Source organism: Protopterus annectens, chromosome 5.part1 (assembly GCF_019279795.1).
Source record: "Protopterus annectens isolate FY-2018-M chromosome 5.part1, PAN1.0, whole genome shotgun sequence".
Classification (NCBI taxonomy): Eukaryota; Metazoa; Chordata; order Ceratodontiformes; family Protopteridae; genus Protopterus; species Protopterus annectens.
In genome coordinates, this window is record NC_056736.1 from 300,400,386 (window position 1) to 300,428,323 (window position 27,938).

The window sequence follows — 27,938 nt, forward strand, 5'->3', positions numbered from 1 at the left end:
TATTTTGTGTTAGGCAGAGAATGAAGACATGCTTTGGAGGGGTTCTGAGGAGGTTTTTTCATTGATATATGAATCAGGGATAGAGTCCATATGTGTTTGGTAGGCTGACAGTTTATATTTTCTGCAGAAAATATTCTACGTTTCTTGTCCTGACTTGTTTAAAAGTAAAATTTAGGAATGCTGAGAGATTGATCTTGGGGTATGTTTGTGTAATGAGGTACCTGGAGGTGACTAAATAGGGTTTTTGTTGTTTTTGTTGCCAAGCTGTGTGTTGGAGTGGTAGTATGTGCAAGTGAATTGGAAGTTTTTGATGGTTAGTCTGCTTTGTAGGTTGGTCAAGTTGTTTGCACAGGGAATTGAGGTTATACATGGAGGATTAGGTTTTGTAGTGGTTTATTCATATGTGGTATAATACATTGTTAGACTTATTTTGTATAAGAGTCACTAGCAGCAATATCGTTTTGAGTTTGATATGCAGGATAATGTCATATCTGTTATTTGTGATGCAGAATGTGGTAGTTAAGCTGAGTTAGGTTAGGTGTGTTGAATGACAAGAGTATAATTTTGTTTGGGGTTTTTTATTTAAGCAATAATCCATGGCTGTGTGAGGGTAATGCTGGATTTACCCATGGTTGGGGTGGTTTGATCATAAGGGTGAAGCCCGAGTGACCAAAGTCAACTGTGGGTAAATCCAGCATTGCCCACACCCAGCCGTGGGTTATTGCTATTATACAATGACATTATTTAAGAAAAAAATATACTTTTCATAAAAAATGTCATTGTATAATGCTTCCATTCTGCCCTTCCGCAGTTTTCCATTATCCTGGGGCATTTCTGATGTACTGCTCATGCGCTAGGGACTTGTGTTCCCATGCTTACGCAGTACATCAGTGCTGTACAGATGCAGCAACGGAGAAAGGAAAATCTCCATTGCTTTTTTTTTTAAGATATCTCGCTATGTTATATGAGTTGAAGAACTTGTATAACATAGTGAGATATCTTAAAAAAAGCAATGGAGATCTTCCTTTGTCCATTTAAAGGAAGATCTCCGTTGCATTTTTTTTTAAGATATCTTGCTATGTTATACGAGTTCTTCAACTCATTTAACATGGTGAGATAGCTTAAAAAAAAGTAACGGAGATCTTCCTTTCAATGCTGCTACCTCTGCAGAGCAAAAGAAAGTAAAAAAAAAAAAATCAGGAGATATACTAACAGAAAAAGTCTGGGTGATATACCTTTTTCCATTAGTATATTCTTGGATTTACAATGGGCACACTGGTTGGGCTTGGCAATCAGCGTGCTCATTTTTGAATATTAATGGCCAGTCATTATATAATAAGAATTAAATTGTGCAGTATTTATGTGAGTGGTATGGAGTGTGTTATACCTTTAAAACTGCTTTGTGATGTAAGAAAATGGGGTGGAGAATAGTGAGTGTAAATGTAGTGATCCGGGGTGGTGGGGGGGTTGACTGGTGAATTGGGTGTGGGAGAGGAGCAAACTGTGTAACAGCAATTTGATTAGCAGGAGCCAGTAAGTTTCAACATACTATGAACCAAGAGAGACTAGCACGTTTTTGAAGGAGGGAAATACAGTACATATTTACAAGAAAGATGAGCAACATGCAATTAAATACAGGTTAAGAGGTTATGTTTTGACCATGCAGCTTGTACAGAACTGATCCAATGTGTACAGCATAAACAGCTACAAGGGTACCTGTTCCTCAGGAGAGAAACAAGCAGTGAGGTGGGGATATAATGAAACCAGAACCTTTCAAGGCAAAGGCAATATACATTAATTGTAAGTACAAGGGGATAACACTTCTGTAATCACAGGAAAAAAATGAAGCAGACATAATATAATATCCATGGAGGAAAGCCATTCTCAGACCTGTGTAATATTGATTCAGTCAATGAGGTCTGGCAGTACAGGGGGGTTTAGTTTGTGTTCCTCTTAAGTAAATTTGTCCTAGATAGAACCAAATGTATAAATTCAAGGAGATCTGCCAGTGAAGATGTAATCTTTACAGAAGTAGATAGATCAGGATGGAGGTCATACATTAGTGGTGCTGTGTCTGTGAGAGTGTTAGCTATGCTTTTGGCAATGGCCTTTTTAGAAATTGCTTTGAACTAAAAAGGAATTGAGTCAGTGCAACCAATGTGATTAGGCTGAATATTCCAAAGTCTGACTTGATAAATGTGTTTGGAAGACTGAAGAATTCTACTCGAAAGACAGTTGGTGTAAGGGAACCCAAGAAGGTCGGAATGCTTGTGTTGTGTAATAGCTGATTTGTTAAGGCTCTACCTGTGATGTCGTTATGACTTTTCAGAATGTATTTGGATTATGCAGAATTATATTTTGTTACCTGATTAGGAAGTTAACTGTATCAGCTTGCAATTTTTTGCAAAGTTTCTCAGTTGAGTAAAGTGATCCCTGTTTTCTCAGGTTGATATTTGTTTCCTAGTGGAACAGGCTGTCTCTGGTTTTGTTTAGAGGCATATTACACCAAGCAGTCTAAATCTTAGATCTAGATGACTGTCACTGCTGAAGTGACACCGCAACATCAAGTGCAAAAATTTGAAAAAGGGGTTGTGGATGGATGGATGGAAGGAGTCTTGCAATATCTGGAAATTAAGAGTATAGTACTTTGAGGAAGAGGCATGTGATGGAGATATATCATCTGGCAGAATAAGTATATCATCCCAACTATATTGGGAATGACAGGTGTGCAATTTACTGATGTGGGAAGTGTGTCTGGGGGGGGGGGGTTGTGATTGAGTGTTAAGGATGAAGGACAATGGGTACAGGTTTTTGAAGAGGAGATTATCCCTCTTGGCTTCTGTTCACTTCTTTGAATAGGAATCAGCAGTACTTGAAAGTTGAAAATAGCTGTCAGTGCATGGTGCTTATATTGTCCTTGCAAGACTTTTGGCACTATCCCATATAATAAAATAAATGACAAATTAAAAGCATTAAATATCATCAATCAGCATTCAATTTAATTAAAAAAAAATGTTCTTAGGCAACAAGATTCCAACAAGTCTGAAGGGGTTACATTTGTAAGCCAACATGCATTATCAGAATTTGTAAAGGGGCTTCTTTTTCTTGGATTATTTATCTCAGAAGGGGTTATGGATAACCGTATATGATTGCAAATAGTTCAGCAATGATTATGGCAATGAAGAATGTTATGGCTCTCCAAGATGGTCTAAAAAAACTACACACCTTATAGACACACCACAGACACACACACACACACACACACACACACACACACACACACACACACACACACACACACACACACACACACACACACACACACATATAGATATAGATGTCAAAGCTGATGTTAACCAAAAAGGTAAAACCTGAGGTGCTGTATAATTTACAGCTATATTTTATCTTTAACAATAAAGGAGGATGGCATAATGTTTAAGGTGTTTACCTTACAGACACAAGGTGCAGGGTTTGATTCTCACATGGGGTAATTGGCTAGGCTAAATGGCCCACGAGGGTAGTTAGCCTAGTACTAACCTATGAACCTATTTTGTTGGCTGCAGTTTGATATATGCACTAAACAAATTAAACTTTGATCAGAGTACATCTATCACAGTTGGAGATGCATATTCTATAACCCAACTAATTCTAAAGGACATGTCTAGTCATTCCAAGTAGACCAATAAACCACTTTATACCTTACTGAAACAAATGATCATTGAATACTCTTGCTTCAATAGACTCCTAAGCATAGGAATATACAGTTGTACAGTTAGCCTGTGTGACCTGCAGATAATTTCAATTTAACAAATGTAATGTTGGGTTTTGCAGCATTTAAAAAGAGACACCTGAAACAAGTTGAAAGAGTAAAAGTCCTTACTAGAAAAATCTTAGGTTTGGAAAAGCTAAGCTATTTTGAAAGGTTTTAGGAACTGTCATTATATGCTCTGTTTATTACAGGTTTTAATAGGTGGCCTTGGGCTGGTCTCTAATGCTTTATGTAGATTTTTATCAAGACTATACCTAGAATATACCACAGAAAGTGTTAAATCAGTAACAGAAAAAATGATAGATACATTACACAATGCTTTCTAAAAAATGTGGAATCCTAAAAATCCAAAGTCAGCTGTCAACTTATATTAAAATACAGGTGAGAAATAGAAATATCAACACAATACAAGCCAAGAAGCCCTTGAATATATTTGACAGTCTTGACATTTTAGCAAAACAATTATACTACAAGGTATGCTCCAGCATTTAGTTGGTTAGTTTGCTTACATTTGGTCATTGGGTAAGTGCTCTAGTCCAAGAACCCTTTTCAGCTATGAGACTGAATACTACATTAGTCTCACTGGTAGGATGTTGTTGTTACTGGCAGGGTAAAATGTATAATTCATGTATTAAAAGGACACTTATTATTTCACATCCTTATCTGTTGCTAGATGTTGCTTGTCTACCCACCTGCCATTCATTAAATCCACCCATTGATTTTAGGTCATTTGCTTCCTGTCATTGACAGCATGGTCGCGATCTCAGGCAAGAGCTGACCAGAGAGATCAGTTGTCCAGCCAGTCATGGCAGTTGTTTAGTGCATAGCTGTCTGAGAAATGTCTGCCATCTGGGCAACAGTACCAGAACATGCACAGAGGAGAGCCAGTCTCATTACTGGTTGACTTCATGCTTCACCCCTTACTGCTACTTTTTCTCCCAATCTGCCTAAAGCTAAGCCTATAATTGTCATTAATTTGGAGTACCCAAGTTTCTTTCAGCTTTTTCTCCAACAACTGGCTTAAATGACCTTCCACATTATCGCAAATGCATGCTATGCCTTCCACATATGCATGCTTGTTACCATGCATGCATTTAATGAAAGAGTATGTCACCAGATTGGTTGGGCCAAACTCATGTCCCAGGTCCGGTCTCTTTCTCGTGCCATGCAAGTCTCCACGTACATAATGGGGAAGAGCTGATGGGTGAAAGTTTTGCCTTCCCCATGTATATGTGTGCTATCATGCATGTGTTAATGATGGCTAAGGCATACACTAATGAAAAGTGATGTCACCATATAGGCAGTCCCAAACTCACATCCCAGGTCCTACCTAATTTTGATGCAATGCAAGACTCCACATCTCCTTCCCCCAGAATACATGAACCAATAGCAGCTATTCACTGATCCCCACCCCCCTCAACTTACTCTTCCAGCCCCCAGGCCATCAACTCAATTCAGATTGCCTGCAGGATAGTCTGGCCTTCACTCCACAATGCCATAGAACTAACCAACATCATTATGCTTTAATAGGATCTACATGTTTTAGAAGAGGATATGCAAATGACAACATATAGTAAATGTCAAGTAATTGACCAGCGTGGTAACTGTGGATTTATTAAGTCTTATTAGCTGGTATTTGCATTACATCGTCATGCAAACCAGTACATGATAGCATTTCTGCAATCTCTGTAACTAAATATTTTAATTCTCAGTTATACCACTGAATACAGTGCCCTTCACTCTGGAGATTTCATTTTTTCGAAATCAAATCCTTTTTTAGTAATTCTGAGTTTTGCATAATACCGTGTATTATGATTTTGTTCAGAAAACATATCTGCATTCTAGCCTTGTATCACCTCCAGTTATGAGGTTGCACCAGGTAGTACTAATGATTTGGTTAAGGCACACCAAAATGCATTTTTAGTAGTACAACTTTACTTATTTCTACAATGTATTTAGCTTATGCATGGCATTCCACTAGATTTGTACCACCTGAAGTATGTTCATTTATAATGAAAAATGATGCAGCTAAAATGCACATGTGCTCGAATATGAGGGGACAAGATGAACAGTTTTAACAGTGACAGCAGCTTAATAGTAGAAATAAATGAATATATATAAGCCTAAGATGAGTTTGATGTAACTTCTACTGAAAGAGAATACACTAGGCAGAAGCTAGTTTCCAGTGATGCATGGTCTTGTTCTGTCTATCCTTGCCACGGGTCTACTTTTGCTTTAATTCTTGGGATTTAACTTGCCTATCTTGATAACCTCTCAACAGAAGAAATGTGGCATTTTAGTAGGTCACTTTCATTGATCTGGTACTTTTCCAGTACTGTACATCTTCTTGCAATAACCCTGCCAGGATTTTCATGCCAACATATTGCAGAGATATGAGGCCAGGCATTTGTAAGGGCTCTCTTTAAAATAAACTGGTTAGAAAGATGCTGCAAGAGAATCTATTTAGCAGGAAACTGACTGATGTCCCACTGCCATGACATAACTCACATGATCTACACTGCTGAAATTATTGCTGAACCGTTTAAACAGTCTCCCGAATCCATGATGACCTGACAACTTATATGTCCTTCTACGACTGCCATAGTTGTTGCCTGTACTAGTTAAGTTGCGCACACTCCAAAAATTACCTATACAAAATGCTGTGCTGACTTGTAAAAGCAATTTCCTGCAAGACTCATTAATTTTAATGACATTTATGATGTACAAGTAAAGAGAGAAGCAGTTTTCTTTAAAGTTGCTAGGCATCTAAATGGCTTTTATATTCACGGAAATAAATTATTAATATTATTTTTATGATTTTTTTTCTAGTGCTACAACCATTCAAGGACACTACTAATCATTGGTGGGAAATACATTGGTTATATTACTCTCTGTTTTCTTTTTCTGCATAGTATTGTCAATTTTTTTTGTTCTGTCGTGCCTGACAAGTAAATCCATCTTCACTGAAATAACTAGAGTTTCCTTTCTGATTTAATTTTAATGAAGTCACAAGTAATTTCCATAATAGATGTAAAATAAAAGACTTTCAACAACATTTTGGGTTATTGTTTTTACTTTGCATTGTCTGTGCAAGTCCTTTTATCATGTGTGTGTCTGTGTGTGTGTGTGTGTGTGTGTGTGTGTGTGTGTGTGTGTGTGTGTGTGTGTGTGTGTGTGTGTGTGTGTGTGGCTTAAAAAAGTGATACAGACTAATACAAATTAATGTAGAATAAACTGCTGCTACTGTGCAAACTAATTCACAAAATATATAATGGACATATGTAAAAATAGGTTAATATGTTCTTACCAGGAAGGTTGCCTGTGTAACCAAATAGTGCCAAGATGTGCAACACAGGGTGTCTAGCAGGTGGCACTATAACCCCATACATTGAGAGTCATACCTCATACCCTAGGTGTTAATCTGTGAGTATCAGAACAAACCCGCAAGTACGGCAGGTGCAAAGGCTCCAAACATACAATAGCAAAGTCAAAAAGAAAGCCAGCATCGCGTGTGTTAAAAACATGAATTTAATGTGTAACAATACACATAAAATAAAACTAATAGCACATGATAACAAGAAACTCCTAAGTGTAGGGTATCAACCCAAAACCACATAAACCAAACCGGTTTCGGCCAGATTGCCTTCTTCAGTGAAGTGCTATGAATGCTGAGTTAATAAAAATCAATTATAAAGTCACAAAGCCAGCCTACCAAAATATCCTATTGGATAATGCTTCATTCATTAATAGTATTCATTCAAACCTGAGGAGAACAACCCCCCTAATTTAATTATCTATTTCTTCTCTTTAACATTCAGTATGGAATGCCAACAAGATTTATCCCTACATTCACCCTTAATACAATCTATACTCATAAACCTAAAGGTTGCCTGTGTATGCTTTAAAGTATGTTTATAAAGTGCATTGGATTGCCTTTTGTTTCTGATGTCGCTGATGTGCTTACCTATTCTAAATGTCAAAGGCCGTGATGTCTGCCCTATATAAAAGGCAGAACACGAACATGTGGCCAAATAAATAACCCAAGAGGTACTGCAATTGGCAAAAAAATCAATATTATACACATTAGGTTATTTTGGCTTGTGAATTCAGTAGTTTTAAAGACCATATGACAGTGTGAGCAATGCACACATGGCATGCAACCTCTCAATATGTCACCTGTGAGCGTTCTTTGAACATACAAATCCCTATTGTGGCCAGTTCCCTTATAATGAGAAAAGTGTGACCCTAAAGTGTGGCACCTCCGAAACGAAAAAGAACATCTGTCTCCCAAACAACTAGCCAGTCTCTCATCTCCCATCAGGATATTCCAATGTCTATTGATGGTCCGCATAAAGGCATTGGTATTTTTACCAAACATTGTCACAAATCTAATAGTGGAATTATTCGCTAAAGATCTCTTCTGATATTCAAAAAAATTAGGTCTATTCTGACTCATGCCCAGTTGCATGCCCCCATAATGATACCAGATGGATAGTCCCTATCCTGGAAACAAGAAATGAGATCCTGTTTGTATTGATGGTAGGTCTGGGTATCAGAGCAGATTCTTCGGACATGGAGGAATTGAGATATGGGAAAATTTCGAATCACATGTTCTGGATGAAAATTACTAGCATGAAGGAGTGAGTTGTATTGGGGAAATTTCCTATAAATTTGAGTATCTAAAGTGTTGTCTAACTTCCAACTAACCAGGATGTCCAAAAAAGTAATCTGAGTTTTACTGAAACTAACTTTAAACTCAATACCCCATTTGTTTTCATTAAGGTAGGTCACAAACTCCTCCAGGTAATTGACATCCGATTTCCACACAAGCCAACAATTGTCGAGGTAACGCCTCCAGATGTCTATTGATCAATAAACAGATTGTGGCTAGAGTTGTAAATTAACTCCTCCTCTAAGTAGGCCATGAAGAGATCTGTATATATGGGTGCAAAAGAAGCACCTAGAGCTATTCCCTATTTCTGCAAAAAACATTAGTCCTGGAAGTAGAAAACATTCTTAATCAACACGTGTTCCACTAAACCTACTAAGAAGGTATTAAACCCAGATCTATATAATTCAGATACATCCAGCCAATGTTGCAGGGCCATCAACCCAGCCCAATGTGGTATGTTAGTATAAAGGGACGTAACATCCAGGGTGCACAGAAGCCAATCAGCTTCCAACTGTGAATCAGATATAATCCTCAAAAATTGTGTTGCATCCTGGATGCGTGTCCTGACCAGGGCCAATAATAGTTTCAAATAATAAGTCAAATATTCTGAAAGGGGTTCGGTAAGTGAACCATTACCTGACACTATAGGTCTACCTGGTGGACAAACAGGGTCCTTATGTATCTTAGGTAAAAGATAAAGATGTTTTTTAGGTGCCTGAACTGTAAGTTGTGTCAAGTCCGAATTGGTGATGATACCCACTTCCTTGGCTTCCCTTAAAAAAGCATCAATAGCCAATTTGAACCACTTAGTAGGATCCAAGGGCATCCATATATAGTACCTACAATCCTTGAGTTGTTTACTGGCCTCAAACTGGTAAGTGGCCCAATCTTGAACCACTACCACCCCTCCTTTATCTGCTTGTGAAATCACAATATTGCTGTTCATAAGTTTATCAATACACTGCATCTCATTATGGGTAATGTTATTGGAAAAAGAAAAATAATTATAATTATTGAAATGGAGATCTTTGAGAACATTATGTAAAAAAATAGAAACAGTAGATGACATGGGAGGCATAAAAGTAGATCTTTGAAATCTGAAGCCCACAAATGTATTGGGCGTACTATCTTCAACAATCTACAAAAATCTATAACATCTTTAGCAAAAGAATGTTCGGGGACAAAAATGCCTGGCACAAAACTTAAACCTTTATTCAAAACATTAGTTTCTGTTTCAGATAGGACCACTGAAGATATATTATGTACATTCATGCAAGGAACTATTCTTGCTTCATCAACCTGAGTAGTCCCTCTAGACTGCTTACAGGATTTGTGCCCCACCCCCACCCCATGAGTCCTGGCCCTAAAGGGTGTCCCAGATTCCTTCTTTTTGGATCAGGTAGCTCAACTGTGTGGTATGCATCCACCTCTGTATTGAAGGAGGATTCTTCCCCAGAGGTGTAGCTTGGGGTATCTCTATTTCTTTTCAAAATAGGTTTGGGTCTTTTTCTCTTGAACATCAGGGGTTTCCTATTAGGGAGATTAAACTTCACATTTTTGGGGTATTCGAAGGGTTATCCCCTTTCATAATCACCAAGGTCCCTACTAAACGTCTTCATTTTTTTGTCTTTAAGGGTCTGCTCCTGGCCCAGAAAATCATTACTTAACTGATTCAAACAAGATTTATAGCAAGATAGAGATACAAAAGTTGATGCCTCTGAACATAGGGATTCCACAGTCTGTGTATCTTGTTGGACTATACATTCGTAATATGCTGCTAATGCATTACAAAGCCCATAGAGGCCTGTTGCTGTACTTGGTCCCATTGTTCAGCTAGTAAATCATCCACATTGTTAACTAAAGGTTGTAGTTTGACCCTCAGTCCCCTGTGGGTAATCTGCTTATGTTGATAAGCCTTGAAAAGTCTCAAGTGCCAAACATTGGTTCTAAGATGTTTCATACATTTAGTAAGTTTAAGAAATGTCCCATTGCAAAGACTGACCGGGTCATCATCTATAGGACACGAGCCCATATGAACATTGCATGGTCCTAATCCAAACACCTCCAAGTTGTCCCTATCTGATGATAGACCCTGAATAAGGGAGGTCAAATCCATGACTAGTGCAAAATAAAAAATAAAAATAATTGTCTGTACCAAGGTTATATGAAAAAAAAAAGTCAATATATACGTGATATAGGACCCCTTCTGTCAGCCAGCAAAGTTTGGATAAATTATGCAGTACACCAACTAAATCGTATAAATAAATTAACTCCACAACTAAACAAATATTATAGTAACTTAATTCCACTACCCAGAGTCGCATCCACTCAAGCCAATTGTCTTTAAAAGGCAAAAAAATGTATTTATTTTATTTTATTTTACATTGTTGACCAGGCTAGTCTAACTGGATACATGTCCATTTTCAATAGAGGTTGAAGCAAAGCACTGAGACAAGATTCGCAAATCCAAAAACAACGATAGTTGAGTTTAAAATACCTTTATAACAAAGACAACAAAGCTTTCAGGTTAAAAACCCTTTTTCAATGTTTTACAACAGGTACATTAAAAACGCCCACTTATATACACAAGAACAAGGTTGATCATGTGACCTGCAGCCACCATCACATGACCTTAACAAATGTAAAAACATTCAGAGTTTGTCAAGAATTACCATAAATATCAAAAGTTATCAAGAATTATCAAAAATTAACAAAAATTAACACATTACCTAGCACTAGCTGTAACCATCATACAAAAATTCTAGTGTATGTACCATTACACAAAAATTATACAGAAAGTTTAAGATTAGTTTAATCTAGTTTGTTGTATTTTGTTTAATATAGGTTTTAAGGATACTGAAGCATTCAAACCAGGGGGTACATCAGCTGACAACCTAATTATCCATTCATATTCCCTTAAGTCTAATAAATTGGATGGTTACAGCTAGTGCTAGGTAATGTGTTAATTTTTGTTAATTCTTGATAACTTTTGATATTTATGGTAATTCTTGACAAACTCTGAATGTTTTTACATTTGTTAAGGTCATGTGATGGTGGCTGCAGGTCACATGATCAACCTTGTTCTTGTGTATATAAGTGGGCGTTTTTAATGTACCTGTTGTAAAACATTGAAAAAGGGTTTTTAACCTGAAAGCTTTGTTGTCTTTGTTATAAAGGTATTTTAAACTCAACTATCGTTGTTTTTGCATTTTCAATAGAGGCCCGGGAAGATAAGCTCCGATGAAAACAATAACAAAATCATATATGCAAATTTAACTTAAACAAGGCACAATGCAGGTGCATTAGTGAGACTAATCAAAGAGGTTAGAAGTTCATAACATAGAGCAAAATAAGCAGGTATAAGTAGTATAATACAAATACAGTTTCAATACATAATATATAGAAGAGAAGGCAGCTGATTATATACAATTTATTAGTATAAAAGTATTTACATTAATAAAATTCAAGATAATGTAAGTAATAGTATCTAGAAGATAAGTTTAGTTGTTCATAAGAAAAAGGTCTTGATTACTGATAAGAGGAGGGTAGGCTGAACCTAGTAAGTAGAGCTAGTTGATCAGTCAGGTTCAGTACAGATGCACAACCAGTGTGTTTTGAGGTAAAGTTTAAATTTGATTTTGAAAAGTGATATAGAGGGAAGTGAGGAAAGTTCACTGGGAAGTAGGTTCCAGAATTTTCCAACAGTATTAGAGAAGAGAATGTCTCCAGCCCTGTTGTCTGATTTGCAAGTATTGACAAGAATTGTATGTGACGATTGTAAGGTCTTCAGATTGTTGTAGGGGATGATGAGGGTAGATAGCATACGGGTATTTGTTGGTTGGTAAAGGGTTTTATGGACAATGGTAAGTTGGTGGAGTTTAAGATAATTTTGCAATTCAAGCCATCCTAGCTGTTTTAGATTGTAACAGTGGTGGGTTCTGAATGGATTGCCTGTAGCAAATCTGGCTATGCTACTGTAGGAGTTTTCCATTTTAGTAAGGTTGTTTTTGGAAAGATTAGTGTATAGAGGTGAGGCATACAGAAGAGTTGAGATTAGGTGGGTGTGAGCAATAGTTATTCTAGCTGCAGGAGAGAGGAAGGTTCTGATCCTGTAGAGAGAGCCTAGTTTTCTATTAACAGTTTTTATAGTATTGTTGATATGGGTGTCGAAGTTAAGGTTGTTATCTATGCTGATACCTAGTAGTTTGGTAGTTGGATCTGGGGATATGAGAGTACCATTATTTGATGTGACTTTGAAATCTATAGGAGGTGACTTATGAGTATGGTTAAAAAGGAGGAGCTTAGTGTTTTTGGGGTTCAGATTGACACAGCGCTGTGTAAACCATTGTTCAACTGTGCTAAACACCTTTTGAGTAAGGGAGTGAACTTCAGATATTGATGTGGCTGAGCATATAAGTGTGGAATTGTCTGCGTATTCTATGCATGTTGTTACTTGGGGGATTTCTAGGTGAAGGTCATTGATAAATATAGAAAACAGGAGAGGTCCTAGTATTGACCCTTGAGGGACACCAAGGTTAATGGGCAGGTGAGCAGATAAAGTGTTGTGCCAGAGTACTGCCTGTTGTCTGTTATCTAAATAGGACTGGAACCATTTTATTGCTAGTGGCACTAGTGACAGGGATTTGAGGATATCTATCAGTATCTGGTGATTAACCATATCGAAAGCCTTAGACAGATCTATAAATAGTGCAGAGGAAAGCATACTGAGGTTACAGTTTTTGTTAATACAGTCAGTAAAGGAAAGGAGGGCAGTAGTAGTCCTGTGGGAAGGTCTGAAACCATGTTGGCAGCTGGAAAGTAAATTATTTTGGATTAGGTGATCTAGCAATTGATTGAGGATGCATTTTTCCATGATCTTTGCTAAGGGATAAAGTAGGGCTATGGGACGGTAATTGGAGAATTCAGTAGAGTTCCCACCCTTATGAAGGGGGATAATATGGGAGACTTTCCAGATTTTAGGGATGTGCCCTTCACTGATGGTTCTATTGATGAGACTGGAAATGGGATAGGCAATGGATTTGGCTGCTATTTGTAGATATTCAGCAGGTAGCTGGTCTGCTGAAGGAGAGCATGGTTTTAATTTAGGAGAAGAATAAGAATATATGTTGTTGGGACTGGTTGGAAGAGAAATGGAAGGGTGGGATAGTGTTAGATCTGGATAAAGTTAAGTTATGAGCTGATAACTGACTGGCCAGAGTTCGAATGGCCTCAGTGAAAAAGGTATTAAAGGCATTAGCAGTCTGCTTGGGACTCTCCTGGTCTGTGCCTTGTGGGTTTGGTGTGTTGGAGTGACCTGGTTGTAGTAATTGGTTAATACTTGCCCAGAAATTTTGTGGTTTATTATGGTGAATCTGCTGGAATTGTAGGTAGTAGTTTCTTTTGTCAGACAGTATAGCTTTTGTAGTGTTATTTCTCAGATGTCTGAAGTTTTGTTGGTCTACAGGGTTTTTAGTTAAACGATATTTAGTCCAGTACTTCTTTCTGAGATCGATTTTTTGCTTGCTTTCTTTTGAAAGCCATGGGGCAGATTTAGTTCCCATTCTGAGAGAGTGGGTTGGTGCATGGTGGTCTAGTATGGTTAGGAATTTAGAATTAAAGTGATTAACAGCTTCCTCTAGTGGGAGGTTTTTTAAGGGAGACCAGTTACATGCTCTAAGTTCTCTTTGGAAAAGATCGGGGTTAAAGCTTTTCTTGGTTCTGATAGTACTAAAAATGGTTGGAATGGGTAGGTTGGTTTTAAGTCTGATTATATAGGTAAGTACATGATCACTTACATCATCAGGGAGGGTTCCAGCTTCATATGTCTGGGCATGGTTATTGATGAGTATCCAATCTGAGGTACCTTCCTTCTTATTAGGCTTGTTTATCCTGGTGGGAGAGGTAATGGTTTGAATAAAACCAAATAGGTTAATATGGGTGGTAGAGTGGCTACTGCTACAGCTCTTCCAATCAATGTTAAAATCACCTAGGATTATTGTTTCTTGGGGTAAGTTCTGAGATAGCCAACAAAGGATATATTCTACAGTGGTAATGTTATTACCAGGAGGAAGATAGATACAGATAATATAAATGGATTTGAATGTGTTAAGTTGAAGCTTGGTAATAAGAATCTCAGTGTTAGACTCTTGGGGTGGTTTATAGTCACAGGTAGTAATCTGTAACCCTTTTTGGCTGCTCGGTCAAGTCGTAAGATATTATAACCGGGTGGGATTACTTCATTGTCTTTAATTACAGGTTTTAACCAAGTTTCTGTTAAGCAGAGTATGTCAAAGGAGTAGACTTCCAAGAGAGCATGTAGTTATGCAATTTTATTATTTATGCTATGTATATTGAGGTGTGCTAGTAAGAGTAAGTTTGGTGGTTTGGTAAGGGAATGAATAGTAGAAGAGCTGGGGTTAAGGAGTTGAGTGGTAGTAGCACTTGTTGGGCCTGGGTTTAGGTGAATGTCTCCATCTTTTAAAGATAGGAGTAGTATTTGTAGTCTAGGATTTGGGAATCTGCTATATGGATTTAGGGATTTTCTGGGTTTGTGAGAGAGTTATATCTAATGTGGGCTATCCTATGGTATTTTGCTAGTGGATAGCTGGATGTGGATGTAATGTTAACATAGTTAGTGAAGATACGTAGAAAAGGAGAGGTAGTTAGCTTATTGGGGTAGTGAAGGTGTGGATATAATGTATGTTCATAGGAGGTTAGTAAGTAGGCTATTGTTAAAGGTGGTAGAAGTGTGAGTATGAGTAACCTCTGTAACTGGGCTGGGGTGTGTAACTTATACATTTGATTGGGTAAGTTGTTAGGTTCCTGTTATAGTCACGGAGTTATACTTAGTGTGGAGAGAGAGAGGTAGTGGGTGTGGTGGGTAAGATAGAGAGTGGTAAGTGAAAAGAGGGAATTGGAGTTAGTTGGCCAATGGTGAAGGTATATGTGATTGGTGGGAGTGGGAAGGGGTGTGGTTAGCTAGTATAAGAGTAGAACCACTGGGGATGGGTGGGAATTGGGGGTAGGGTAGGGGAGCAGAGTGAGCTCGCAGGGCGAACAGAGCGAGTAGTCCCAAGGAAGGAAGGCAGCAGGACAGTGTGAAAAACAATCAGTATAGTGAAGGTAAGTACAGAGGGAGGTAAGCAGGCTGGTTAGAAGGATGCTTAGGGACCTGTAATGAGGAAAGGAGTGGAGTGAATTCAGAGGTAGGTAGGGCTGTTACCAAGCAGTTAAAGAAGAAGAAAGTGAAAAGACTAGATATATATTATGATGAGAGAGATGGAGTGATGAAGAATGAAAAAAAGATAATATGCTAAGAATATTTATCCAGCAAACTTATATTGTGGAACCAGGGCCACATCTACAGTTAGAAGTATAATATCCAGTATGTATTATACCCATATAATGGTGTCCAAAAATCACATGACCACTACAGTGTATATTGATACAATGAATAGCCCTTGTGTACAGTATAACCAACCTGTAATACGACCACAATGCTACGTATCAGCAACCTTAATTTCAATCGTACATATCAGCCACCTCAGTATAATTGGCCAATATAAATAACAAACTAAGCCACTTCAGGTTCTAATACAATAATAGTCCTTGTGGTAGAAACCAAAACAATGTGTGAATCTATTGCTCATGTACACAATGCTATGTATAGAATCATCCAAAAAAAATCCGCCAAGCGAGTGAACACCAAATAATATGTAAAACTAATATATGTAGTGTGGTCCTGTCCAACATATATTAAAGCTATATTGTCATAAATCAGCCAGAAACAAATTAGCCCAAAGTACCATGTTTCCAGGTGTGGAAAGCAATCCCAAGGTATCTACCTTCACAAAATAAATCCAGCAGTGTATTGATAAACTTAAGAACAACAGCAATATTGTGATTTCACAAGCAGATAAAGGAGGGGCGGTAGTGGTTCAAGATTGGGCCACTTACCAGGCTGAGGCCAATAAACAACTCAAGGATTGTACGTGCTATACATGGATGCCCTTGGATCCTACTAAGGGGTTCAAATTGGCTATTGATGCTTTTTTAAGGGAAGCCAAGGAAGAGGGTATCATCACCAATTTGGACTTCACACAACTTACAGTTCAGGCACCTAAAAAACAACATATTTATCTTTTACCTAAGATACATAAGGACCTTGTTTGTCCACCAGGTAGACCTATAGTGTCAGATAATAGTTCCCTTACCGAACCCCTTTCAGAATATTTGACTTATTATTTAAACCATTATTGGCCCTGGTCAGGTCACGCATCCAGGACACAACACAATTTTTGAGGATTATATCTGATTCACAGTTGGAAGCTGATTGGCTTCTGTGCACCCTGGATGTTATGTCCCTTTATACTAACATACCATATTGGGCTGGGCTGATGGCCCTGCAAAATTGGCTGAATTATATAGATCTGGGTTTAACACCTTCTTAGTAGGTTTAGCGGAACACGTGTTGATTAAGAATGTTTTCTACTTCCGAGACTAATGTTTTTTGCAGATACAAGGAATAGCTATGGGTGCTTCTTTTGCACCCATATATACAGATCTCTTCATGGCCTACTTAGAGGAGGAGTTAATTTACAACTCTAGCCACAACCTGTTTATTGATGAAATAGACATCTGAAGGTGTTACCTCAACGATTGTTGGCTTGTGTGGAAATCGGATGTCACTTACGTGGAGGAGTTTGTGACCTATCTTAATGAAAACAAATGGGGTATTGAGTTTAAAGTTAGTTTCAGTAAAACTCAGATTACTTTTTTGGATGTCCTGGTTAGTTGGAAGTTAGACAACACTTTAGATACTCAAATTTATAGGAAATTTCCCCAATACAACTCACTCCTTCATGCTAGTAGTTTCCATCCATGACATGTGATTCAGAATATTCCCAAATCTCAATTCCTCCATGTCCGAAGAATCTGCTCTGATACCCAGACTTATCATCAATACAAATAGGATCTCATTTCTATTATCCGGGATAGAGACAATCCATCTGGTAACATCATGGGGGCATGCAATTGGGCCACGAGTCAGGATAGACGTGATTTATTGGAATATCAGAAGAGATCTTTAGAGAATAATTCTCCTATTAGATTTGGGACAACTTTTGGTAGAAATACCAATGCCTTTATGCAGACCATCTGTAGACATTGGAATATCATGATGGGGGATGAGAGACTGGCTAGTTTGGGAGACAGATGTTCTTTTTTGTTTCGGAGGTGCCGCACTTTAGGGTCACACTTTTCTCATTATAAGGGAACTGGCCACAATAGGGATTTGTATGTTCAAAGAATGCTCACAGGTGACATATTGAGAGGTTGCATGCCATGTGTGCATTGCTCACACTGTCATAGGGTCTTTAAAACTACTGAATTCGCCAGCCAAAATACACCTAATGTGTATAATATTGATTTTTTTGCCAATTGCAGTACCTCTTGGGTGATTTATTTGGCCACCTGTTCATGTTCTGCCTTTTATATAGGGCAGACATCACGGCCTTTGAAATTTAGAATAGGTGAGCACATCAGGGACATCAGAAACAAAAGGCAATCCAATGCACTTTATAAACATACTTTAAAGCATACACAGGCAACCTTTAGGTTTACGACTATAGATTGTATTAAGGGTGAATGTAGGGATAAAGCTTGTTGGCACTCCATACTGAATGTTAAAGAGAAGAAATTGATAATTAAATTAGGGGGGGGGGTTGTTCTCCTCAGGTTTGAATGAACACTATTAATGAATGAAGCATTATCCAATAGGATGATTTGGTGGGCTGGCTTTGTGACTTTATAATTGAGTTTTTTTAACTCAGCATTCATAGCACTTCACTGAAGAAGGCAATCTGGCCAAAACCAGTTTGGTTTATGTGGTTTTGGGTTGATACCCTACACCTAGGAGTTTCTTGTTATCATGTGCTATTAGCTTTATTTTATGTGTATTGTTACACATTAAATTCATGTTTTTTTACCACACGCAGTGCTGGCTTATTTTTTGTTAATCTGTGAGTACCCATCTCACTGCGTTGGAAGTTCTTGAAGGATGCCAATATGTTACATTATTAGATGTACAATACCTTATTCCATAGTAGCAAATTATTTGCACAAGGAACTGATATTTCCATGATATTTTGAGTGAGTTTAATTAATATTACCACTATTTCTGAAGTCACAGAGATCTATCAGGGAATAAGTTTATAAGTTCATAGATTTATATGAGGTTCATAGGTTTATACTAGGCTAATGACCACTAGGGTCTTACAAGCCTATCCATGTACCCCAAGCCATTTGGGTCCCAAGTATCATGGGCACCTATGGGAGATGGGCATGTAAGTATGGAAGTAACTAAAGATTTGCAAGGGTGGGTGTTAGGATAATACTTTTCTTATTGATGACATTTGTTCAGAAGGGATATGAGGGGGCCAGATTGGGGGGGTATATTTTCCCAATCAACTGCCAAGGTTTCATTTGAACAAGGTTAGGGAGGAAATCTGTTTTATATGGATAGAGAATCTATTCTATAGTTGTGTAGATCCTTTGGGACACATATCTGTCTCTGCAGCACACAACTGAAGTTCAGATCCCTGAATCTAGTGTTTCCGGTCTAGTTTGTTTTGTATATGTGTAAGAGTTCCATCAAGACTGGGTCTGAGGAAGGCATTTAAGCCAGGCAAAGATACCCTCTCAGAAGACTGTAGGAGACTGAAGACACAGAGAGAAAGAAAGAGAGTACTGAGGCAATCAGTGTAAGACAGAGTATTCATACCCTGAATTCTCCTATTGAGAAACATTTATATGCATTCCAACTGTTACAAATGTTTGGTTAGATACATGCCAAAGTGAGGCATTGCATTCAATGATAAGTCTGATAAGGGCAGAGTAGAGTGCTACTATAACTTCCTTGGATCTGGATGCCATACCCTTACCTATAAGCTGGGTGACATAGAATGATTTTCTTGTTATTTCAGGTACGTGTTGGACAAAGACCAGATTGTTGTTTACATATGTTCCCAGATCCCTTACTAATGGGCTGACACTTAAGGGTGTTTTATTGATGGAGTAATTCACTTGGATTGACAGTTTCTTAAAGGGAATTGTAATGAATTTGTTGGTGTTGTGTTTTAGGCCATGGCTTTGGCACCAGTCATTTGTCTATGGTAAACCTGCTTATAAGATGTTGGTGTCTTGGTGAGGGATCTATTATAGCTCCAAATTTACAGTCATCTTGAATTTGGTCAGCCAGTGGACTTGAATGTTTGCCTGGACTTCCAAGAAGTAGACGCTAAACAGGAGCAGGGCCAGTATAGAGCCCTAGGGTATTCTGCTAGAAACTGTTTTTTGGTGGAGATGGTCTCACTAATCTTGACTTCTTGGGTTTTGTCTGTGAGCCAGATGGCAATCCAGTATTTTATAAAGGGATTTATGCCTAAATCAGAGATCTTGTCAACAATGCCTGAGCAGAATGTTGTACTGAATTCCTTGACTAGGTCAAGATATGCTGTATGCACCTGTGAGGAGTTGACCAGCAATATGCATCTCTTCCACCAAATAGCAGAATGCCCTGAGGTAGTGGGTGCTATAGACTGCACGCACATACACATCAAAGCACCCCCCAGTGAGCGGGGTAGAGTCTACATACACCGCAAGGGCTTCACCTCCATCAACTGCCAGGTTGTGTGTGATGCCCAGGGCATTATCTTGAATGTGTGTGCTGGCAGCCCTAGAAGCTATCATGACTCCCATATCTGGCATATGATACAGCTGTACCAGAGATTTGCCAGTGGGGACATCCCATATGGCCACCTAGTGGGGGATGCTGGTTACACACTGGAGCCATGGCTGATGACACTCATCAGAAATGCACACACACCCAAACAAGAACTCTATAATGAAGCACACGCACAAACAAGAATAATAATAGAGCATGTGTTTGGGATAATCAAGTCATGATTCTGGTGCCTGGAAATATCCGGTGGAGCCTTGCAGTGCTCTCCAGCTACGTGTACACAATTTTTCATTGTATGTGCCATGTTACACAATATGATCCTGTGGAAACAGCTGCAGCAGGAACAGCATGGGGCAGGGCCACACAGCTCCCCACCATTGCCAAGGCCAGCACAGGCACAGAGTAACTCGAAGGAGGAACAACTTGAGCCTGCCCATGTAGGCAGAAGGAGGTGTGCCCAGTATGCCCAGGCTTTGGCAAAAAGGCAACGTATAGCACATACATTGACATGGTAGAGATCCAGGGAATGGCACCTCTCTCTGACTCACACATACAGTGAAAGGGATGCCAGACATGACACTACCTGTGCTTTACCATGTATAGGGCCTGTACTATGTGCATCCGACATAATCAGCCCTCCAACACCATCCTCAATATTGGAACAGCCACAAGGTAAGTCACTCTTCCCAGCAATTGCTGAATGGAGTAATGTGTTCTGCTAGTTGTATCTATGGTATGGATGTGAGCATGCAAGGGAATTGGGTGGCTGAATGGGATGGCAGCAGATAGTGGACACCTATATGGACAGCATGAAATCCATAACAAATACTGGTGTCAACAAAGTAGGCAGTACTAGACAAGGTGACAAATCCCATTGCAGTACATGTGGTGGCCCAAATGTGTATCCATAGGACACACACATGCATGTCAGTGAGGCTCACATACACAACAACAGCGTCAGCCAACAGGACAGGTGTAGATGGCCATAAAGAAATGCTGTGCTAAGGCCTTTAATTGATGGCAATGGAGAACAGCCCCCCCCCTCCAGACCTACACAGACAGGCTACAACAGGTCTGGCAGTTGTATGTTAGTTCTGAAGGGTAAGAAGTCTGAAACTGAAATGTAGGTCAATAAAACGTAAGATTTGTATTCTACTGATATGCCTCTAGTCTGCATGATAGGTCAGAATACAAAACGAAATGGAAGCCAACTGAGTACCTGAAATACCAGTTCAGTCATAGCAAATGTTTACAGTTGTCAGGTGTGTCCCCCCCCCCCACAATCCTACGTAGAAATGCAGTAACATGTATGTGTGGGTTTAATAAAAGTGGAGCACAGATTACCTGAGCTGGCCCAATTTGCAGAATAGATTGTTGCATGTGTACAATATGCAGGGGTCTGTGTGTTAGGTTGTTGTGTGTTCTATATTGTGTGGAAGTGATCAGCATGTAGGTATGGAGGGTTGTGTCTCGGTGGCCTATGACCAGTACTGTTGATGACAACACCATGTTCTGACAACTGCAGTGCCAACCACAATGCATCCCAGCAAGACCCAATTCAGCAGTCATCCATACTTACTGTTCAGATGTCAATATCTGTCACCATCTGAAAGATGAACATGCCATGAATGTGGGCCCAGACATACACACAGTACACAGGTGGAAGTACCCTAGACAGAGTACATAAAATGTAACTGTCAACTGCACACACCTTTGGAATTGTACATACAGGTTAGCAGCACATTAGTTGTCTGTGTAGTATGGAATACTGATGTATTCTGGACAATTACTGGCAGACCATAAAAGGCACAGTTATAAAGTAATGAGAGACTGCCTATGTCCCCGCACAAGCCAGCATAAGGGGAATGTCCCAGGTATATCTGTGAGTCAGCTGCAGGAAGATTACATATCACACATGCACTCAGCTCACCCCACCATCAGCCACAGGTCTATCACAGGTCATAACCCTGCTGTTGGGAATGAGTACAATATGACCCCCACTTCTGTACGGGAATACCCACAGAATGCAGCATGCTGAAGAGGTGTCCCATGTGGGTGCATCCCTAACTGTAAGCAGCACCCTGCCAGCATCCAGACCAATGGATAAATATGGACAGGAACTATTGCCATTAACACCTCACACACTTACCCTGTCACCCCAGGGGAATCCAGTGGCTGGCAGCCTGGGAATGTAGGAATGACAGAATGCAATGGCCTGCTACAGATGGTCTGCATCACTACCAAATGCCCTACAGTCCTCTGTCAAAGGCCTGTGGCTCACCCATACTGCCAATGTATGTTATCTCATTGGGTCCCAACGAACAACATAACACAGTCCACAGATCACAAATGCAAGGACATGTTGACAAATCCCAGTAGGATGCCCACCATGTCTACTGCATGAACTGTGGACCAACCCCTAAATACTGCTGGGATGAAGGGACAACTATAGGGATACTTGCCAGATATTGCTTGTATAATGTTAGGAAGAGGATAGAATAACAGAGTGGGGGGTGTAGAAACATGGACGCCATGGAATGTGTGAAGTCTGAAACTCTGATGTGTGCCCATACTACCCCTGCCTGCAAACCCAGTAATGGGTGGCTACAAACCTGCTCATAAACCACATTGTGAAGGGGAACTGACCAGATGTATGTGCCCTGCCTCTGGTTAACCTGGGTGAATCTGTAAGGCTGAGAGGTATGGCCACAAGCAGGATATAGCCATTCTGTTACGTCGATAGATGCACAAGCAGAAGATCTTCAGCCTCCACAGTACAAAGGTGCTGGACCATTTACACAGACCCATCAGCAAGTGTCTGCAACTACCCTTCCAGAAAGGCATGAGTGTGCAAGAATATATAGGCTGCAGACCACAATACTGGGCACAGCTTCATTCATCTTGTATTTCCCAGGAAATAAATGTGAGCAAATAAGTATATCTGTCAGTAGTTGATGACATAATACATCACAGTGTAAAGCAGTACATATGACTGACTATCTCTGCTAACACCAACAATGTAACACAAACAGCACAGACAAATGAGTTACAGTATCCCACTATCTTTCGCCCATTGTGACTCCATATTGTCAACCTATCTACAAATATCCTGCAGAAACAGGTCGCTAGCTGTAGGTGTAGAACACCAAATCCTGGACTGGAGTACAACCTACCTGGAATAGATTCACACACTCAGTTCCGAAGGTCATACTGGGCATGCTCCTACACTTAGAGAAATGAAGCCCATGTCTGACAACAACAGTGAACTATACATATCTGTCAGTCGCAGATGTCTGTGCACACATACCACATTGCACACCATTCATGCTTTGCACACACATTGGATAGGAATACTCACACATATCCAAGGCCAACACACTATAATAGGTCAAGCATAAACACACACAGATGTGGGGAAGAGAGAGACAGACAGTGACAGAGAGATTTCCATCATGAGGCCTTTTCCACCCACAACACATTCCAATTGACCAATATCACATGATTTGCCAATGTCATTCATTGTAGACATTTGCTTTTGGTAGTCCTCAGCCCTATAGTGTCTGTGGTGCTTGTAGTAACTGTGTAACATGATAGTACAAATCAGTATTCATCCAGCATTTGTATACTCAGTCCTGTCAAATGTAAAGTTGTGTGTGACTGGGTGTTGTGTGTGCTTCCAGAGGAATGATTTATGGTCCATTCACACACACTGCACTTCCCATTGCCCATGTTAGCACTCATGCTGATGTCAGTCACCTTGAAATAACCCTCTGGCCAAGTCTCAGCCCCATAGGCTCCTTGATGCTTGTAATAACTGCATAATGCTATAGTGTAACATACTATTAGGTAGGAGTTCTAATCCCAGACATGGTAACTGTGAAAGTGTGTGTGTGTGTGTGTGTGTGTGTGTGTGTGTGTGTGTGTGTGTGTGCGTGCGTGCGTGCGTGCGTGTGTGTGTGTGTGTGTGTGTGAAGATTAATGATTTTGAGACCATTCACAGTCACTACACCTCCCATTGCCCTACTTTAGCAAGCCTGCTGATGTCAGTCACCTTGAAATACCCCTTTGGACAAAGGCCAGCCCTATAAGCTCCATGGTGCGTGCGATAACTGCAACATGCCATAGTGTATCATACTATTTAGGTAGGAGTTCTAATCCCAGACAAGGCAACTGTGAAACTGTGTGTGTTTATGTAAGAGAGTGTGTGTTTGTCCTTGATAATAACTGACATTATGGACATTCACACTTACTACTCTCCCCTTACCCCTCCTTTAGCACTGCTGGGGATGTTAGTCACCTTCAAAGATACCTGTGGAGAGCTCTCCAACATGTAAGCTCCATGATTTTGGCCCCATTTACACCCAGTACACATCTCAGAGCCTAACATTAGCAGTCCTGAATATATCATCCACCTTAGAAGTACCTGTTGCCATCCCTAAACCATATAAGGTCAGTGGTGCATGTGGTAAATGCATAACATAATGGTCCATAAAGATTGTTAGATAGAGCCATGAACCTCACCCCTGGCAAATGTAAATGTGTGTTTACGGTAAAATTCTTTTTGGGATCTCTCAACCACTACATCTCCCAATGCCAGTATTTACAAGGGCTGGTGATGTTCCTCACCTTAGAAGTACCTTGGAACAACATCCATCCTATAAGCTCTGCGGCACATGCGATAAATGTGCTACACTATAGTAACAATACATAGCTAGGTAGGGGTTTGAATCTCAGTACTGGCAAGTGTGTGTGTGTGCATTTGTCTGTCATCAGTATTCTGTGTGGAAGTTGCTGTGATTGTGTAATAACAGGATGCATTGTGGGGTGGGTTTTGCTAAATTATTATATTGAGGACCTAGTGTATGTCACAATGTCCACCTTACAAGGACAACAGATGTCAAACACCAGAGAGGCTGGTGTAGACAATCCATAGCCCTACGTGTGACATCATGGATTGATGAACAATATAGGGAACCCTTCTATTACTCAGAGAGCACTCTCCGCCCATGTCTCATACACAAACACACTTCGCTAGGCAACAACCACTATATTGGGAGTTCCCTGCATATTGCCTCACAGATAGTAAGCACGGTGTGATTGCAGTGGACTACATGCCTGTTGACCAGAGCAGTGCCACTGACATCAGAAAGTACTGTTATGAGTTACATCTCCTGACTGTGTGTTATCCAGCAAGTAAAAGGACAAGGCACCCTGTTCCATCCCCGCAGTAGACAAATAAATGCATACAGTTGCCCTTTTGCTATGTTCCCCACTGGACCCCTGCAACAACTGTAGAGTCTGCAAATGAAACCCACAAAGGGAATACCATGCCTTATACACATGCCCTGTATGGACAGATGCCACTAACTCCACTGAATACCTGTATCATGCTAACAATGAAGGTGCAAGCACGAACTCAGTTCCATAGCCAGGTCTCACCAAATGAGGTCAGGAATGCTACATCAAAAGATAACAATCTATCCACACAACATGCCCCAGAGTCCTCAAGTACACTTCCACACATCAAAGAACATGCATGTGGGGCATTTGCACAACCCAGACACTATCCATGTTATGGAATATAGGTCACATACATGGGAACCAGTGCACATCACTGGCCACCAACAATAGTAACCCAGCTAAGTGGATGGTGAATACAATACCCTCCCCTGGGGACCACTCCAGGGACTACACCCCTGAACCACACTGGAGACTATTGTCATGTGGCCTGATGCCAACGTATTCCCTTTGCCTAGCCTTGTACAGCCTTCAGGTCCATTCACCTACTACACACCTGTGAAGCAATGAACCTATGCATCTCAGTACTGGTAAGTCTGTGTGTGTGTGTGTGTGTGTGTGTGTGTGTGTGTGTGTGTGTGTGTGTGTGTGTGTGTGTGTGTGTGTATGTGCGTTTGTGTGCGTGTGTGGAGATTGATTTTGAAGCCATTTGCACTCACTACTCCTCCCATTGCCCTACTTTAGCATGCCTGCTGATGTCATTCACCTTGAAATAACCCTTTGGCCATTTTTTAGCCATATAAGCCCTGTGGCGCTTGTGATAACTATATAATACTGTAGTGTAGCAAACTAGTTAGGTAGGAGTTCTTATCCTGATCCTTCCAACTGTGATAATGTCCATGCTTCCCTGAGAGAGTGTGTGTGTGTCTTCGTTGACACCTGCTTTGGTGGACATTCACACTTACTACACTTCCCTTACCCTCCTTTAGCACTATTGCTGATGTTACTCACCTTCAAAGCTACCTTTGGACAGCTCTCCAACATGTAAGCTCCATGGTGCATGCAATAACTGCATAACACTGTAATAACAATACATAGTCAGGTAGCATTTTGAAACTCAGTACTGGTAAGTGTGTGCTTGTGTATGTGTCATCAATATCCTGTGTGGGAGTTGGGGTGATTGTATCATGACAGTATCCATTGCAGTGTGGGTTTTGCTACATCATTATATTGAGGACCTGTATGTCCCAATGTCCACATTACAAGGCCAACAGTTTTCAAACACTGTAGAGGTTGTTGTAGACAATCAGCCATAAATGTGTACAGCCATGTGCAATTACTATGTGACAGTATGGATTAGTAAACAATATAGGCAACTGTCATAATAGCCAAATACCACTCTCCACCCATGGGTCATACACAAACATGCTTGGCTCTTACTCTCTTACTCCATTCCTTTCTTACTTTGTCTCTGTCTATCTATCTCTTGCTCTCTCTCCCTCTCTGGTCGATGTGGAAAAGTACATCTGTTTTGCATAGGCAGAAGCTTGAGTGTTTAAGTAATGCTCATGATCAGATGATGGCCTGTGCATGAATTGCAGTTCCCCACTTGCTAATTGCATGTGGAACAGCTGTGGTATCATTCCTATAGCCAATTGCATGGAAACACACTCCTATAACTAAGCACTTCATGTGGGTGTTGGCCCTTGTACTTCACTGTGAGCAGGACTTCATGTGGGTGTTTGCCAAACAGCATAACAGACGGTAGTTGGAAATGCCTCTTAAAACATACAATGTGGAGACAGGCCAACAAACAGGAGGGGGATGTTCCAGACCTGGGGACAGAATGTAAGTATTGCTGTTCTACATTTGAAGTAATGTTGGTTTAACAGGGTTTGTGTGGATATGGCTGCTCTACATGATTTAAAGTCTGGCATGACAGGGTTATGTGGTTGAGGAAACTCTCACCTGTAGGGCTATCTGCAGACTGGCCAGAGAGTGGAGTCTTACATGTGGTGTGTTACTCACACATTTCCTATCTTTGGAAATGCAGTAGCATACTCTGATTATTGCATCAGTACATGGTGACATCCATGTGAGTTACTGACTTCATATCCCTCAGAAGAGATATGTCATAACAAACCATGTTACAGCAGGAATTTTCTCAGTTTATCACAGAAATATGTCAATATTGGCCCTGTTTGTGCCTCTGTCCCCAAGTCTGCCACTCTTTGTCCATATGTCATGCAGTAAGAGGTGCAAATGTGCAGAATATCATTATTTACTGACATCATACCTGATAACAAGCCAGTGAGATATCGGACTGCTAGACATGTTATGTATAGTAGGCCTTATATTTGAGGACAAATCTTGGCATTCTGTTGTAGTCTGTACAGTAGTGAGGTCGTTGTACTTATGGTGATTGCTGACAGAGTGTGTATTGTGAATATGTTACTTGGGCTGTGCACTGACTATGGTAGATATCATTGTTCTTGGTCCTGTTCTATCTGACGTTGCAT